Source organism: Esox lucius, chromosome 10, assembly GCF_011004845.1.
Source record: "Esox lucius isolate fEsoLuc1 chromosome 10, fEsoLuc1.pri, whole genome shotgun sequence".
Taxonomy (NCBI): domain Eukaryota; kingdom Metazoa; phylum Chordata; class Actinopteri; order Esociformes; family Esocidae; genus Esox; species Esox lucius.
The window spans coordinates 10,756,393-10,774,932 of NC_047578.1; the positions used below are offsets into that span (position 1 = coordinate 10,756,393).

Sequence of the window (18,540 nt, forward strand, 5' to 3'; positions counted from 1 at the left end):
TCCCACCCTTCCAGAGGCGTAAACAGTGAATACCATTTTCTAGTCACTCGTCTTGCATTTGAGCGATTTAGCGGACGCTTCTATCCAGAGAGACTTACAGTGAGTGTGTACGTTTAAAAAAGGCTAGTGAATTAATTAGTTATCTGCAAAAGGTCCGTGCTGAAAAGAAGACCTTACAAACAATAAACATAAAACCTAAAAAGTTCACAGAAGACCACAGATAGAGGTGGTGGCTGAAGTATTTTAAGATACTCTATGAAAAGGTGAGTAATCAGATGTGTTTTGAAGACTCTGGTATCCTAGCCTCCAAGGTTAGCTAGTTCCACAATTGAGGTGCCAGGACAGAGAATAGTTTTGACTGCATGGACTGGGAACTGCCCTGAAGGGTGGGACAGCCAAGAGCCCAGAGGTGGCTGAATGAAGAGCCAAGTAGGGAGGGTTTCAGCATTTCCTGAAGGTAGGGAGAAGAAGCTTCTCCTGTTGCTCCATAGGCAAGAACCATAACCTTGATTGGATTTGAACTACAACTGCAAGCCTGTGTAGAGTGTGAATACGTGGTATGACATTGGTGAACTTGAGGTAGGCCACTGAGGACACCAGGTGGGCTGTTGCGTTCCAAATGACTGGCAGGTGTTTTGTTGCACATGCCTGGAGCCGGTTTGGTTGAACACTCCAGGAGCCACTTTCCGAAAGTGAGTTGCAATAATCCAGTCATGCCTGGACAAGTACCTGTGGTGCTTCCTGAGTGAGGTAAGGTCATAACTGAACGAATGTTGTACAGCATGAACCAGCAGGAGTGGGCCACTGCCTTGATGTTAGCAGTGAACAGCGTGTTGTTGAGGATGACGCCTAGGATCTTTGCTCTCTGGGAGGAGGACATTGTGCAGCTGTCAACCATGACAGACATGTTCCGGAGCAGTCAGGCCTTCTCACGAAATAAGAGCTGCTCAGTCTTGTCAAGGTTAAGGTTGACGTGGTGGGCCAACGTCCAAGTGGCAATGTCGGACAGGCTAACAGATATGCGTGATGTAAACTGGTTGTCAGAAGGGGTTGGGGGCGGGGGTGAAGAATTAAAATGACTGTAGAGTAAAAACCACATAAACCCAGTGGCTTGACTGAATCCCTGATTGTACAAAAGCAGACCGTTGCCTGCTGGATGTTCCACAGTAGAAGTGTAATGTTTAAAGTGTTACATCACCCAGACCAAAGGGAAATTCACAGGGATTAAATGGCCCAGACATCGGAAGGTGTTCTTAGACAAAACACACACAAACAGACAAACAGACGGACAGAATCAACAAAACAGGGCATTATGGATTGGGAATAACTATGCTGTTTGTGAAAAAGCAGACGGCAGCATATCTTTTACTCTGATTGATGGGTTCTGGATACAGCCCCTTTAAGAAGCCTGGCTTTTACCACGTTCCTTGGATCCCCCAGCGATCCCTCCCCACTCCCTTGCACACTTTGTCCAAAGAAGTGTCTCATTCTCATATCTGTGGTGTAATTTTTATTCCACTAGTGCACATATGCCCCCCACTCATCCTCCCGTGTTTTGACTGGCAAACAGATTGGTCGGGCCATTATTTAAGCCATCAATCTCAACTAAATGTGGTTGTTCAATGAAGCCATCAACGTCTATTTGTTTCTCAACCTATATCCCTTCACGTACGCATTTCACCTTTAAACAGGAACCGCCATCGGCCCATCTGAAAGATGTGGTGTATAGAATAGAAGTAGTATGCCAGAACCACTGACTTTAGGCCAGAGTGGTTAACCTTTAAGTTACTATTGGGGAATCGACTTGGGATACGCTGGGTCAAGGATGTACTGATCGAGAGTCAGGCGCTTATCAACTTACCCATTTTCTGTGATTTCACCTTTATTCAAAATGTATGCTAGTCTTATAACAACCACTCCACCCAAAACCACCGCTACTGATTAAACATTACCTTGGGCATAATCATACAAATCCGATTGCACACCAGACAAGAATCACCAGTCTTACTCTATAAACTGAGAGAAAATAATTCCATGGTCTTTTATTTCTGTGTGATGTCAGGACATTTTCTCAGGTTGAATAATGAGGTGCTCCCTGTGGCGTCTGGCCTCTCAGAGGTTTAGTCCGTTGCTTTAGTGGGTGCTTGGCAATAGCAGAGGAATACCATGTAACAGGTGAAACCACGGAGATCTGTTTTCAGTGTAATTATCTCCCAACGTTCATTCTCGTTAAATACCTTTCTGGTGGATTTATGATTATTTTTACCGGTTTGTATTCACCCGTTGGACTACAACTCTGGAAGAGGGCCAGGCGCTTCAACAGGCCATTACCTATAAATTCACTCTAATTCCATTGTGTTTACGACGGCAACAGATGTAAAAAAGATTCCACATCGACATTTCACTAAATGAAACATTTATTTATGGGTTTGGGGGTAATTTGAATTAGTTTGTGTGCAGGAGTGGAAGTGGGTGTCTGTCTGTGTGTGTGTGTGTGTGTGTGTGTGTCAGTGTGGATGGAAAAATAATTGGTGAATGTTGGAGGAAAGGATCATCCTTGTACAACAATATATTGTGGGCCAATCAATACCGTGGTGTTCATGAAGTCGGTTTTTCAGCTTACAGGTGACCAAGTCTGACGTTGCTCTTTAGTGAGCCAAGATAAAAAGCAATAACTTTCATCTTGTTTCATAGCAACCAAAACATCCCATAGTCTTTGGCTGATGATTACTTGCTCCCCAAATAGTACGGAGGTAACAGGAAGGAATTAAGAGATTTGTTTTTAATATAAACACACCGCTGATGACATCAATGAAGCTTGGGGTCAGGAGATATACAGAGAGGTTTTGAGAGGTAAAGAGAAAACATGTGAATAAAACATGGGAATATAAAAGAGGGAATGAGATTAGAGAGATGATTATAAATATATGTTTTAGTTTGTAACATCCTGAGATGAAATCAGTGAAGTAGATTGAGGAAAGATTGCGGATGATACTGAGATGCATGTGGAGGTTCTGAGAGGTTCGGTCACAATGTATTGAGAGAATAACATGTCACCCAGAGTGGTATGGTTAAAAGCAGTGAAAAATACTGAAATTAATGACTGGGCTCACAATTACACTGGACGGATAGGTTTTTGAGTGTTAAAAGGATTGCTTTGCATTCTCTGTGGTAATGGGAACCCATTTTTGGAACGTAAAAGAACACTAACCTGGTTCCAATGCTTTGGAAATAATTGTGCAGTTCCGGAACACTACAGATAAATTTTGTTCCAGGTCCTGTTTCTGTTCTTTGAAAAAGTTCCTTATTAAAAAAATTATAATAATGTTGCTCTGTTCCTTAAACTGCCCATGCCAGAAGGAATAAGATTGTTTCACATTGTTAACTTCCAAGAGAGGAAATCGTGACCCAAGCTCTCTCTTTCCATCTGCTCTGATAGCTGTCAGCGACAGTACTTAGGGTGCAGCAGATGTCCGTTGGAGTCATCATAACTGAAGTGGGTACATGGAGGATTACGTTACACTCAGTTTCTGTACAAAGGAAGTCATCGTACTCAAAGAGAAAAATAAACATTTAGAAGAAACACCTCTTGGTGTTAAAAACATCACACTGGGAAGTGAAGGCTTGCATATGCACCAAGAGCTGTTGTTTCAGCTTGGCGGGTGTCCGTGGGCTTGAGGCCATGCTCTGTTCGCTCACAAACATCCAGACCCAGGCCGGCCTGAAAGCTGCTTCTCGTAACTCAGTTAATGCCTCTCACTGCCAGTGACTGTCACATGGTCACCATGACTTAGCATTCAGCCGCTGTTGTGTTTTCCTACTGAAATGTGTACACTTGTATTATTTATACAATTTCCAGAGCTCCTGGCAAATTACTAGGTTTCCTTTTTTTTCCTCGTCCTTGATATTTAGCAACCATCAATTCAGGTTGTTGGACCCAGAAGGGTGTTATGGTGGACCAGATTTGCACTCTGTCGAACGCCACGTTTCAGCTAAATTACTAGAAATAATCGACATAAGATTTACCAGACTAAGATATTATGGGAAATAGGACGTAATGAATATATGTTCTGCATGCCAAATGCTTTGTTCAGCATTTGTATAGTACTTCATCAAGACCAAAAACAGCTGGGTTTGTTCCTTGGGTCTGGGATATTCTTTCGATTGTGTGTAATACATTATGAGAAAATTATTCTAAGACTTGAAAACATTTGCTTAGGTTTAATTATTTAACATGCATTCTCATTAGCAGAGAGATAATACATTCTGATCTGACATGATTCCAGTCAGAACTGGATCAGTGGCCTAACATGGTCTTGACATGCAAAGGATCTGCTTGTTCACACAAAACTCTGGAGATGAGCTTATGGAAACGTTTTTCAGTGTAGTTATATTATGCGTTCACCCGTGGAATATGATTAGACCGGTTTTTATTTTGGTATGTTTTATTCTGTGAAGCTGTGAAAGGTAAGAAGGGAAACTATGGAAATTCCATGAGTGTAATAGCATGAGCCTCAACTTGTGTTGACAGCTCACCCGGAGGCACAGGGCATGTATGTGTGTGTGTGTGTGTGTGTACATGTGTTCTCACACATCTTTGTTTGCCAGAAAGTTAGGATGCACCCAGGGTATCTGTTACCCTTATGCATAGTGAGACAGAGATTTTTCCCTGGCCCCATTATGCATTATCTCCCTTGCCCCATTATGCATTATCCCCCTGGCCCCGTAGTGCATTATCCCCCTGGCCCCATAGTGCATTATCCCCCTGGCCACATAGTGCATTATCTCCCTGGCCCAATAATATATTATCTCCCTGGCCCAATAATATATTATCTCCCTCGCCTGATAATGCATTACCCCCTGGCCCCATAGCGCATTATCCCCCTGGCTCAATAATGCATTATCTCCCTGGCCTCGTAGTGCATTATCCCCCTGGCTCAATAATGCATTATCTCCCTGGCCCATTATTACATTATCTCCCATCATATCAGACCTCTCTGCACTCTGTTCTTATCCTCTTTATCACTTCTTTGGACGCTATCCATATCTTTCTTTAGGTAAAATAGCATTTCCTATTCTTCAGTTTCTGCTGCACACACAATTGCACATATTCATTCCATACTCACTGCCTCCACAATCCTTATACACCCCCACCGCACTTCCTCCTGACTGCCTCCACATCTCGCCAGGCCAGTGTGAACAAAACAAGCAAGGTAGAGCCCAACCAGGACGAGGTGAGTTGGGGACCGGCGGGGTCTTCTTACACAGCCAGTACTTAGAGCCAGCTGCTTATAAAGACTACCATTGATCCTGATGGGCGGGGTGAGACTTAGCCTGGACGGCTACATTCAGAGAGTTGCACCCCGGTGGTCTGAGCTGGTGAAGTGTGTGTGTGTGTGTGTGTGTGTGTGCAGTTCTTTGGGCTTTGTGGTAATTTTATGCTGGTTATAACTGGAGTCCAGGGAACAGCTCCGGGGTCAATGGTGTTCTAAGAGAGTAATCAATCAATCACACTTTTTGAACGGTTAATGGTCTTTAACTCCACTTCGTTTTTCCAGTTTAAAGTGTCTCAGGCTGATGAGTGATTTCTAAAGACAGTGGGATTTCTCCTTATGACAGTAATGGGAGTTGGGGAGGGAGGCTAGTGGGGGATAGGCGGCAGTTGGGGAAGGAGGTTAGTGGGAAGGGGAGGGAGTTGAGTCAGGGAGAGGAGGGAGTTGGAGAGGGAGGTTAGTGGAGGAGAGGAGGGAGTTTAGGAGGAACATTAGTGGGGAAGAGAAGGCAGTAGAGGACCATGTATAAATGTCCAGTTTGATGACACCTATCCCAAACCATGTATAAATGTCCAGTTTGATGACACCTGACACCTAACCACAACCCTGTATAAATGTCCAGTTTGATGACACCTAACCCAAACCCTGTATAAATGTCCAGTTTGATGACACACCCAAACCCTGTATAAATGTCCAGTTTGATGACACCTATCCCAAACCCAGTATAAATGTCCAGTTTGATGACACCTATCCCAAACCCAGTATAAATGTCCAGTTTGATGACACCTATCCCAAACCCAGTATAAATGTCCAGTTTGATGACACCTATCCCAAACCCAGTATAAATGTCCAGTTTGATGACACCTATCCCAAACCCAGTATAAATGTCCAGTTTGATGACACCTATCCCAAACCCAGTATAAATGTCCAGTTTGATGACACCTATCCCAAACCCAGTATAAATGTCCAGTTTGATGACACCTATCCCAAACCCAGTATAAATGTCCAGTTTGATGACACCTATCCCAAACCCAGTATAAATGTCCAGTTTGATGACACACCCAAACCTTGTATAAATGTCCAGTTTGATGACACCTAACCCAAACCCTGTAAAATGTCCAGGCTTTTAAAGATGGGATGCTAATGGCCAGTCATGTTTCTCAAACAGATTCTCTGACACAACTTCGTTCACGAATGTTTATCTTCACCAAACATAGTACTGAAAAACACCCAATCCACCAAATCAACCCACAAACCCTCCCTTTTCAACACCAATCCAAACTCCTTTGGACACGTCCATTGAGAAATGTAACAGCCAGATGCAACACTTCACAACACATTAGTTAGTGTCGTCCAGTGCTACCGTTTAGGAGGCCTTCTGAGGGCCTACATACATTAGCTTACTCTATTCGGGTAATGCTGTTCAAAATGGCACCATATTCGTGTTTGTATTGCTCTACTCTCTGACCAGCGTCTATAGAAACTATGCAGAAATAGGCTAAGGCAAACATGAGATATTGGGCCTCATTCAGGACACACTTATACATACAACTTTCAAATCTGGATCCGATCTCATGTCACGTTACCACTGGTCTGAGGTAAACCTCGAGTGCGCTTTCCCATGTGCATTTCCAGCACACGATCATGTCAGCCATTTTCAGAACACACTGCATAAACCCGTTCTATTTTAGTCTGGTCTTCTGCCTGTGTCATACACCTCCGAATCCCGCTCATCTTCAGCTGTCTCTCTCTCTCTCTCAGACACACGCAGAAACACACACGGGGTCACTTTGCCTGGAGAGTGCAGGCGCAGGCATTTGATCTCCTTCAGGGGGATTTCACCAAGATTTCCTGCCCCTTATTAAATTATAATCCCCATTCTCTGCCCCTTCTCTCCCTCTGCTTTTCTTTCTCTTTTTGTGTGCACGCGTGCGCGTCTGTATGTGTGCGCACACGGGTGCCTGGCCACTGGGCCGGGCCTGTCGGCAGTGTGTGGAGAGAGGGTGAGCGATGATTGCCGTGGCACACATCTGAAAGGGGTCAGGTGGGAGACTAGCGGCGTCTTCTGTTCAATTCTTCTTTTTTTTTTTCTTTAGCAAATCTCTCTTTTGTTCTCCTTTCACCCTTCCTGTCTCTCATTCTCCCCGTGTTTAATTCTTTCCCTCGCTTTCTCTTTCTTCGCCACGTGTCTCTACCTCGCCCCATTCAAGAGCCGTGGGCCGGCTGTGATGGTGAGAGTTGAATCAGCTCAGTGTTTTGATGGAGTGTCAGGCCCCAGATCTGCAGGTTTTCTATGGAATTCCATTAAAGAAAAACAGACTTTACAGACATAGAATTTTCCTCCCGGAAGTCTTTGTCGGCTGTGTGTGGGTCAGGAATTTCTCCAGTCCGGTAGAAAGGTGCGGAACAGTGGATCGCCTGTCATTTACAGTGGTCTTAAACCTCCCCTGTGATTCCCCTGAATTAGTTAACGCAGTCAAAACACAGAAACCGAGTTACCCCATTTTCCTCCATGGACTAGAATCGCCAAGAATACGTTTGGGTTGAGATGCGGCCACGAATGTAGTTGATATGTCTGAGGACATGATGTGGCGTAACAACAACGAGAGGCTTTTTTTCCCCTCTTTCTCTGAGGTACCTTTAACGCTCATGGCTCGGCCATTTTGTATGAGGTGTAATTGTCTGACACTAGGAATATTCAGCCCCCGTCCCCAAGTTGCAGCTGGGTCTGTCCCAGTTTAGAGGTGTGTGAATTCCTCTCCTCACCCCTAATAGTTTGACACACAGTAGGTTTTCCATCAGGCCCCGAGTTGTCCCATCATTAATCTCCCCACTTTATAAGCCTTTTAAACATACAGTAGGGTTGAACAGTATAAAAAAATAAAATCTGTTTGCCAAACATCCAGGGATTAGGTTTGCTCCTGTAGCCACAAAATGCCCGGGGAAGTTTCCAGAAGCGGCTATTCTGCTGGGGGGTTTACCAGTCCCTACGGGACCCTACTTAGCTGGTAAATGCCACCCACATGCAGGACCGGTCATCGTTCTGGGAGACATGGCACAGCGACAGGAGACACAGTCTACTCACACACATTCCAGTGTCAACACAACCAGCCGGCTGGCCTCGCACACTTCTTTTCATCCATCCCTCTCTCCATCTTGTCTTCAGTCAAGCAAACTACAGCCCTGTTAGCCCCTTCTCACTGTCCTTCGTCTCTCGCACTCCTTCACTCTTTCTGCTCTGTCCAGCCTTGGTGAATGGCATCTGGGGGAGTCCTCCGCATCTGTCAGTATTTCAAGGCTTTCACAAAAACAGTATGTTTCCTGCTAAGGTCTTGGCAGAGCACAATTAAAGTATTCACACCAGCAATGGGCCGCGCTGTGACGTACAAAGAGAATAATGAGAGAGGGAGAGATGGGACAAAATAGAGTGGTTTGACAGTGCAGACACAGTCTGAAAGAAGAGAGAGAATGGAACGCATCAGGGTCAACACCAGGCCAATGTAAAACCTGTTCAAATGATGTCAGTCATTGTTGCGTGGCACTTAGAGGCAGTCCGATGTTAGTTTGCTTAGAGGCAGCGCTGAGCTGGAATCACTTCGTGTGTTGTTGTTTTCATTTTTTCTCACTATTGATGACATAACCAGCCAGTCATATTGAGTTTAGCTGCAGCAGTGGGTTAGGGGGAAAGCTATGCCATAGCTCTGTCTGTCTGTGTAATACCTCTCTCTTTCTCCTGTTTATTTTTACTCTCCCTTCTCTGCAGGGTGTGTTTTCTTCTCAATATGTCAGTCTAATCTGTCTAACTGCAGAATCTCTCTCTCTCTCTCATTGCATCAAGGGGAACAGTTATACTGCAGCTCTGTGTGGAGAATGTTTTGTTCTGTTTGTCTCTCTTCTCCTTGTCCTCCATCACAGTCACTCTCTCCTCTTCACCGTCTCTTCTGGCTCTCCCCTCAGTACAACTGACACTGTTGACCCCCCCACCCACCCCCCATTTTAGATTTTGAGCGATGGGATAGGGATGACTTCCTTGGGGAACATACACAGACTTGTACATGAGAGGTTTATAAGTTATTGGCCCTACGGCCAGTTAGTCCCACTCTAACTCATAGAGAGATGGAGAACACTATCTATGGCACACACACACATACACTCTCTTGCGTCCCGCTGTGTGTGTGTGTGTGTGTGTGTGTGTCTGGTTTTGTACTCAGAACACAGCCTGCGGGACTACTGTGCTCCAATGATGTAATCAGGAATTCAAAACCCTGTATAGAGCCCAGTCCAGCCCCCAGACAGCCCCCTCTCAACTCCCGCCCTCTCCCCTCTGCCCAATCAAGATCCCCCTGTCAACACCCGCCCTCTCCCCTCTGCCCAATCAAGATCCCCCTTTCAATCCCTGCCTGCTCCCCTCTATCGAATCAAGATCCCCGTCTCAGTCCCGGCCCTCTCCCCTCTGCCGAATCAAGATGCCCCTGTCCGTACCCAACATCTTCACCCCTACTCACCTCACCCCTTCCCATCCGCCATCACCCTCCAAACCATAATCTGTCACTTCCCCTCCCGAAACCACATCAACACCTTTTTGGGATCTTGGAAAGCAAACTCTATCGGACCTGTAGGTACTGTTTCCCAGTTTCTTCTTGTCCTGCTTTCATTTTGACTGCCCTTTCCACCCCGACCGGTTCTCTCCTGCCTTCTCTCACTCTTCGGTATCACCTATTTCTCCTTCTATGGTCTTTCAGCTATGATGATATAACAGACCACATATTTGACCGTACCGTTTCTGGTTGAGAGCTAGTCAGGGACAAAATGAGATTACTTGAGTGTGGCACGAAGGGCATCCGATTCCCTACCTATTCTCCACGTGTGAGGAGAGACACGAGGAGGCAGAGCGAGAGGAGTGATGGATGGTGCATGACTGGGGTCCGGACACCACGGGAGAGAGGAGGCTGGGTTGAAGGAGAGTTGGATTCTCACACTCCTCCACGTGTTCTCTGGCTTCTATTATTTATTTCGCTCTGACATGGGTTTGTTGCCACCTGTTGTCCTCTTATATAAATACACACTGCAGGTGTTTCACACACAGCACACGTCAATTATTTATTGTCAGGGAAAATACTAAGCATATAACTGATATCCTAAATGTGTTTCTACTTGTGGAGGTATAACAACATTATTATACGAGGATTAGGGAGATGGTTAAGGATAACCTCTATCAGTAAGGTTGGGGTTAGAGGTTAAGGATGACCTCTATCAGTAAGGTCGGGGTTAGAGGTTAAGGATAACCTCTATCAGTAAGGTCGGGGTTAGAGGTTAAGGATAACCTCTATCAGTAAGGTCGGGGTTAGAGGTTAAGGATAACCTCTATCAGTAAGGTCGGGGTTAGAGGTAAAGGATAACCTCTATCAGTAAAGTCGGGGTTAGAGGTTAAGGATGACCTCTATCAGTAAGGTTGGGGTTAGAGGTTAAGGATAACATTTATCTGCAAGGTTAGTGTTAGATGTTAAAGGTAGATGTAGGACTGAACGTAGTTAGTTAAATTGGTCAACATCTGCCGGTCCTCACCTTGATAGTAAAACCTATATGCAATGTAAGAGTTTGTGGAGGGGGAGGGAGGGAGGGAGAGAGTGTGTGTCTATGTGTGTGCCATAGATAGTGTTCTCCATCTCTCTGTGAGTTAGAGTGGGACTAACTGGCCGTAGGGCCAATAACTTATAAACCTCTCATGTACAAGTCTGTGTATGTTCCCCAAGGAAGTCATCCCTATCCCATCGCTCAAAATCTAAAATGGGGGGGGGGGGGGGGGGGGTCAACAGTGTCAGTTGTACTGAGGGGAGAGCCAGTAGAGAGTGACTGTGATGGACGAAAAGGAGAAGAGAGACAACAAAACAAAACATTCTCCACACAGAGCTGCAGTATAACTGTTCCCCTTGACACAATGAGAGAGCGAGAGAGAGCGAGAGAGAGCGAGAGAGCAAGAGAGAGTGAGAGAGAGAGAGAGAAAGACTGCCTAGGTGCCCAGGGATTTGCCATGAAATGCTAAACACCTTGTGTCATGTCTTGGCAGGTCTCCGGCAGCACTAACCGGATCATTTATCTCCAATGATCCTGTTAAAAGCGACACTCGGGTGGCTGTGAGGAATTCAGGACAGAACCTCATTTGTGGCTGACCAGCTGAATCCCAGTCACAATAGGGGACTTCAGCACCACAACGTGTGCAATGCAAGGACCTTTAGCAGAGCCTCATTTAGCCTCAACAGCATATAGTGGGACAGCCATTAATGTGTCATACATTGAGCGGTAGACACACCCAGATGAATTTACGCAAACACACACACTCAAATGGCCACACTGTTTCTTTATAGGAGAAAAATGGTCACCAGCAAGTGATTGTTTTCCTAAATAGTGGTTCAAACGGTGAGTAATGTGTTCAAAGAGACCACATGCTATGAGCGCAACCTGAGCAATTTGTGGTCAACTGACACAGGGGAGGTGTCAGGTCCTGACTGCCACTCAGGCTGAGAGAAGGATTACCTCATAGTGACAAGGTTATTCTCCAAATAAAATCCCACACGCTCAATTTCCTCTCCGGCTCGCACACACCCTTAAACTCAATGAGTGCAGTGTGCTAGGATGCCACAGCGGGAATGGCACACACACACACACACACACACACGTGCACACACGCACCATGGAACATAAACTCTGACACGTCAACAGTGCATGTCAAAAGGGAGTAGATCCGTGCCGAGCAACAGATGTCTGGGTGTGTTTGCATTCGTTTCATGTGATTGTTTGTATTGTGTTTGCTCGGTGTTTACAAGTGCTCCTGTCTTGCCCAAAGTGGAAACACAACTTCACACGTCTCCGTTCCCCTGCGTTGTAAACATGCGGCTTGTAAAGCCAGTGCCACGGCCTGCGGGCGGTGTGTTTGCTTTGCCTACTCCCTCTCAGACTGGACTGGTGTCTAATTATGCCACCACTAATTGGACGACGTGTGGCGCCACAGAGTGCCATTTAGCAGCCTCACTTTTCTGTCATGTGTTGAGTCTGCGTTAAAATGGTAACTGTGGAAGCGAGTGAGCAGAGAATATTTCATATCATTCCATTCAATCCATGCTAGCCATGACAATTATCAAATCCACCGATCGGAAGGGACACCAACTAAAATGCATTATAAGGTGTTTCACTGAGAAGCAGAATACCAAGGTAAAGGGCATTCTTTCAGTAGTGAGTTGAACCCGTTGGTTGTGGTCTGTAAGTGAATATGATTATGCTCTTGGTTGAGGTTGCCATCATGTGGTCGAAGTTGAGGTTTGGTCAAGATCTCCTCACCAGCCTTCTGATGTGGTTGTGGTTGAGGTTTGGTCACGATCTCCTCACCAACCTTCTGATGTGGTAGTGGTTGAGGTTTGGTCACGATCTCCACTCCAGCCTTCTGATGTGGTATGGTTGAGGTTTGGTCACGATCTCCACTCCAGCCTTCTGATGTGGTAGTGGTTGAGGAGTGGTAGTGTTCACCGACTGTTTTGATTGTCGGGGCTGTGCCGTTGCTCTGAAAACATTCAAATGTTTTCAACTGAAATTGAAAACAACAGCAGTAATTTTCTATTTTCTAATAATATGGAAATATATGCTGTATTTAACCACTGATTAATAGTTACCCTTGTGTAACAAAAGAGAAAAAAAATTTGATACAAAAAAAATAGAAATAAGTTATGTTTTATTCCAACACCCAGAACAGTTGGTTAACATATAGAACTTGGCTCATGGCCAGCAATGTGACAGTTCGTGATGAGTGACCTCTTTTGAGGCTAGGTGGCAAATATTTCTGGGGTGAGAGCGTTGGGCCAGAAGCGGGAAACTCTCCGGTTCAAATCCCAGAACCAAAAAGGCAGTTTGCTGTTGCTCCGAGCAAATCATTTAACCCAGAATTGCTCTTGCAGGTTGTTTTGGATAACATCTGATGAACTAATGAACTGTAAACAGACCAAACCCTATAGCTCTCGTCACTCGCAAAGCCTTTAATTTGTTAATGTGATTGTGCGGCACAGAGAAAGTCAGGGCTTCAAACATCGACTGTCACAATGCACCACATGTGAAAGAGCATCACTCAGTTCTTTCTTCCCTGTTGATGACATTGGCTTCACGTCTGGAGCGGTTCGCCCTGGCAGTCACTGGGGTCTGTTTCTTGTCCGTCTTGCTTTGCCACTTGATCTGCTGCGATCAGCGGGTTTGAGGAGAACTGAGTCTGCCTCGACATTCGACTGGGTTCCTGCTGTCAGCCCCTGTGGTGTTTTCTGTTCGGTTAGCATTTCAAATGATGTTCAACGTGTGAGAATGGTGTCAACTGCGTGTGGTGTGTTTTGTCTGTGACCTTTTGGTACATTGTTTCACACCAAAGACAGTGTGAGATGTTTTTTTTTTTTGCGCAGGTGTGGTTTAGGGGGGAATAGTGTGTGTTTGTGTCTGTTTGTGTGTGTGTGTGTGTGTGTGTGTGTTTGTGTGCGTGCGTCATTAACTTTCAAGTCTGTTCTCCCTCAATAATTTGCAACATGCAACCTTTCATGTCTGATGCTTCTCCACCATCCCGGTCCAGCAAACCACCCATGTTGTCAACGCACACAACCCTCACCATCGCCACTAACGGCCGACATTTAAGTCATATACAGGTGCTGGTCATAAAATTAGAATATCATCAAAAAGTTGATTTATTTCACTAATTCCATTCAAAAAGTGAAACTTGTATATTATATTCATTCATTACACACAGACTGATAGAAGTGTTTATTTCTTTTAATTTTGATGATTATAACTGACAACTAATGAAAACCCCAAATTCAGTATCTCAGAAAATTAGAATATTGTGAAAAGGTTAAATATTGAAGACACTTGGTGCCACACTCTAATCAGCTAATTAACTCAAAACACCTGCAAAGGCCTTTAAATGGTCTCTCAGTCTAGTTCTGTAGGCAACACAATCATGGGGAAGACTGCTGACTTGACAGCTGTCCAAAAGACGACCGTTGACACCTTGCACAAGGAGGGCAAGACACAAAAGGTCATAGCTAAAGAGGCTGGCTGTTCACAGAGCTCTGTGTCCAAGCAAATTAATAGAGGGATGAAGGGAAGGAAAAGATGTGGTAGAAAAAAAGTGTACAAGCAATAGGGATAACCGCACCCTGGAGAGGATTGTGAAACAAAACCCATTCAAAAATGTGGAGGAGATTCACAAAGAGTGAACTGCAGCTGGAGTCAGTGCTTCAAGAACCACCACGCACAGACGTATGCAAGACATGGGTTTCAGCTGTCGCATTCCTTGTGTAAAGCCACTCTTGAACAAGACACAGCTTCAGAAGCGTCTCGCGTGGGCTAAAGACAAAAAGGACTGGACTGCTGCTGAGTTATGTTCTCTGATGAAAGTAAATTTTGCATTTCCTTCCGAAATCAAGGTCCCAGAGTCTGGAGGAAGAGAGGAGAGGCACAGAATCCACGTAGCTTGAAGTCCAGTGTAAAGTTTCCACAGTCAGTGATGGTTTGGGGTGCCATGTCATCTGCTGGTGTTGGTCCACTGTGTTTTCTGAGGTCCAAGGTCAACGTAGCCATCTACCAGGAAGTTTTAGAGCACTTCATGCTTCCTGCTGCTGACCCACTTTATGGAGATGCAGATTTCATTTTCCAACAGGACTTGGCACCTGCACACAGTGCCAAAGCTACCAGTACCTGGTTTAAGGACCATGGTATCCCTGGTCTTAATTGGCCAGCAAACTCACCTGACCTTAACCATATAGAAAATCTATGGGGTATTGTGAAGAGGAAGATGCGATACGCCAGACCCAACAATTCAGAAGAGCTGAAGGCCATTATCAGAGCAACCTGGGCTCTCATAACACCTGAGCAGTGCCACAGACTGATCGACTCCATGCCACGCCGCATTGCTGCAGTAATTCAGGCAAAAGGAGTCCCAGCTAAGTATTGAGTGCTGTGCATGCTCATACTTTTCATGTTCATACTTTTCAGTTGGCCAACATTTCAAAAAATCTTTAAAAAAGTCTTAAGTAATATTCAAATTTTCGGAGGTACTGAATTTGGGACTTTCCTTAGTTGTCAGTTACAATCATCACAATTAAAAGACATAAACATTTGAAATATATCAGTCTGTGTGTAATGAATGAATATAATATACAAGTTTCACTTTTTGAGTGGAATTACTGAAATAAATCAACTTTTTGATGATATTCTAATTTTATGACCAGCACCTGTAGACCAGCACCCCCCCCCCCCCCCCCCCCCCCCCCCAGTACAAATGTGCAGACGTCCATCTGGCAGCTAACTGACTTTATTTTCTGCAGGAGATCTGTTTTACATAAACTGTCATTGCTCGACGCCAGAGAAGGCTTTCAGTCTTTATGTTTTGGATGCAGCTCACCTTTGATTGTTAGGAATATCTTTGATGAATAAAACACAAATATTTGGCTTTTGGTTTGTGTTCAGGTGGGATGTTTGTGTTGGACTAATTCATTTATGGCCACTTGTGGGTCAGCCTAAAAGTTGAAAATAAATGTAGGACAATGTTTTGGATTTATTTGAGTGCGTGTGAGCGTGCATGCATTAGGTATTATTGCTATCACTGGTCATGTAATGCCAGTCAAGCCACAAAGCCTGAGCGACCACTCTCTCTCTCCCTCTTTACTACTAACTCTCAATTTCTTCCTCCCTCCTTTGCTGCCTATCAGTCCGTCTAACTCTTTTTACATCTTTTCCTCTACCTTTCTCTATTTCTCTCACTTTTAAACTCTCTCTCTCTCCCTCTTTCCGTTTGCCCCTCTCCCTCTATCCTCATCTCTCTCTCTCTCTTTTCTTCCCTCCCTCTCTCTCTCCATCTTTCTAGATTATGTTTTTCCTGGACTGGGCTCCATACAGTGTGAATAGTTAGGGGTAGTATTTTTTCAGAGGGTGCTGACACAGATCCCCCCCACCCCCCACCCCCACCTTACCCACACACACACACACGAACGTACAACACATACACTCTCACACACAAACACATGCACACACCAGACGTGACTAATTGAGAGAAACTTGCAGAGGACTGAGAAACACAGCCTAACACAGCTGTAAAATAAGAATGCAACCGCCAAAATATGTGCTCACTAGCACAAAACAACCACAGGAAAAAAGTTGAGCTACTAAACAGACCCAGATACCAATTCACCACACACTAAGAGGGAGGGAACACCTTCTGAAGTACTCAGCATCCTCACCTTTAAAAATAGTAAATCTCCTTCATGATCCTAATCGTTGGGTTTGAGAGTGTATGGTGATCAAAATATGGACCGCTTTAGCTTTGAGGTCTGCCAAACAGGAAATATAGCTGTTCAAATGACTTAATGTGATTTTAAAAATGGGCAGCTTAAGCCTAACTTAATCACAACAGTTTAGTGTCCAGGACGTAACAAGGACAATTTGAAGTGTGTGACAGTGTAGTCTCCTGGTCAAAAAAGTACTTGAGCACTAGTTACATATTTTGCTCAATACATTAACACCAGAGTAACAACAAGGAAAAATTGCAAACGCAAACAGCATTTTTTATGTTTGACTAGGCATTTGTTTTCCGGAGTCAGCCTACAGTAATGCAGAATAAATTGCAAAAATAAATAATACTGCAGTTCTATTATTAATCTGTGTGGCAAATACAATTCTTGCAAAATAAGACCATCAGACATGTTACTGGTAAAATATATGTATACAATATTATATATTGTGTAGTGATGCTCAATACATCTTGTCAATCAAATTAGTAAGTCAGGTCTTGGGTGGAATGACTGACTGCATTGCAACTAAGCCAGCTGGTTAGCAGCAATTGCTTTCAACTAAAATCTAGCTGGCTAGAGTGGGTATGTTGCAGCTAACTAGCCGGTTCGCTAACCTTACCTCTATGTGCTTGCAGAGGTTGGATGATGAGTTTTTGAAAGCATAGATGGTTGCATCTTTGGGAATACAAAGACAACATTTCATAATGACTGTGTTGCCTACTTTACATTTAAATCGAAACATGTCTTGCAACTGTGGCCAGGGGGTTGGAATTTCCCTCGTCAATGTCCTCCAATTGATTTGCCATGTCGATGCCTGTCATTTAATTAGCTACGTCTGCTCGCACTCCTACGCAGATTTAAATGAGCAGGAAGGAACACTCCAGCCCAACCTCAAATCAAACCACGAAACGAAAAAACTCAATAATCTTTGGCAAACTACTGAAGACAAAATTGTTACGAAAGAGTAGGTTAAATATAACAGAGTAAAAAGTACGATTTATATATTTTTTTAAATACCTGATTAAGAGTAAAGAGTACTGACCCCGGAAAGTAACTACAAAGGTACTCGTTCCTCTGAAACAGTACTCTTCTACTCATTTGCGTTACATGTAACGCCAATACAGCCTAAGTGTGACATCATCATCATCTCTTCTCCAGAACAAGGGTGAAATATAAAGACGGAAGAGAAGATTAGGTAGGGATTTGAAATGAAGGCTCAGTGATGGAGAAATGATGGGAGGGTATGGGTGAATGGAGGAGGTACAGCTCTAGTGAAGTGAGCAACCAGAGAGGAGCCCTGCTTCGTGGGTAAGCATGACTGTGCAGGGGCCTCCCCTGGTTCTCTTGATCTATACACTTTACAGTTCTCCTACTCTTCTATACCTTTATATCTGTTGCATAGGATGCTTCCTGCATTAGGGAAAGGTAAAAAAAAACTTTCCCTAATGCAGGAGATTATGTAGTCCCATCTTTATAAGCATGATCCGTCCACCTTTCACCACCCCCCTGCACACACACACATAAACACACACAGAGTGAGTGGTGGTTTCCCTGTCTTGCACCTGATCAGGGTTGTGTAAATATTTGGTGGTGGTAACGTGAGGATGTAGCGATCATTCCTTCCTTCGGTAAATTAAAGCAAACAGGTCCAGCTGTCACAATCACTGACTGGTCAAACAAACAGCCAGCCAAGAACATGCTAGCCCAGACCTCGCCCTCTCATAGCTATTATAGCACCCAGGTGGTTCCAATAACACACACTTACACGCACACACACACACACACACGTAAGCACAAAGGCATGAACAAGTACAAACACAAACATACACACACAAAATAAACACAGCACACACTCACATCCCTGGTTCCTACACCTGAATGTGTAGTAGTCCTCCTGGCTCTTAGCACACTACCAGTAAATCCTGACTGAACCCACCGGCATGCCGTCAGAT

General features: G+C 44.5%; 1 protein-coding gene across 3 annotated transcripts in view; it reads left to right on the forward strand.

Annotated features, from left to right (window-relative positions):
- col8a2 (collagen, type VIII, alpha 2) overlaps window positions 1–18,540 on the forward strand; it is a 63,629-nt gene that overhangs the window by 27,941 nt on the left and 17,148 nt on the right. The gene's annotated exons all lie outside the window — the stretch shown is intronic.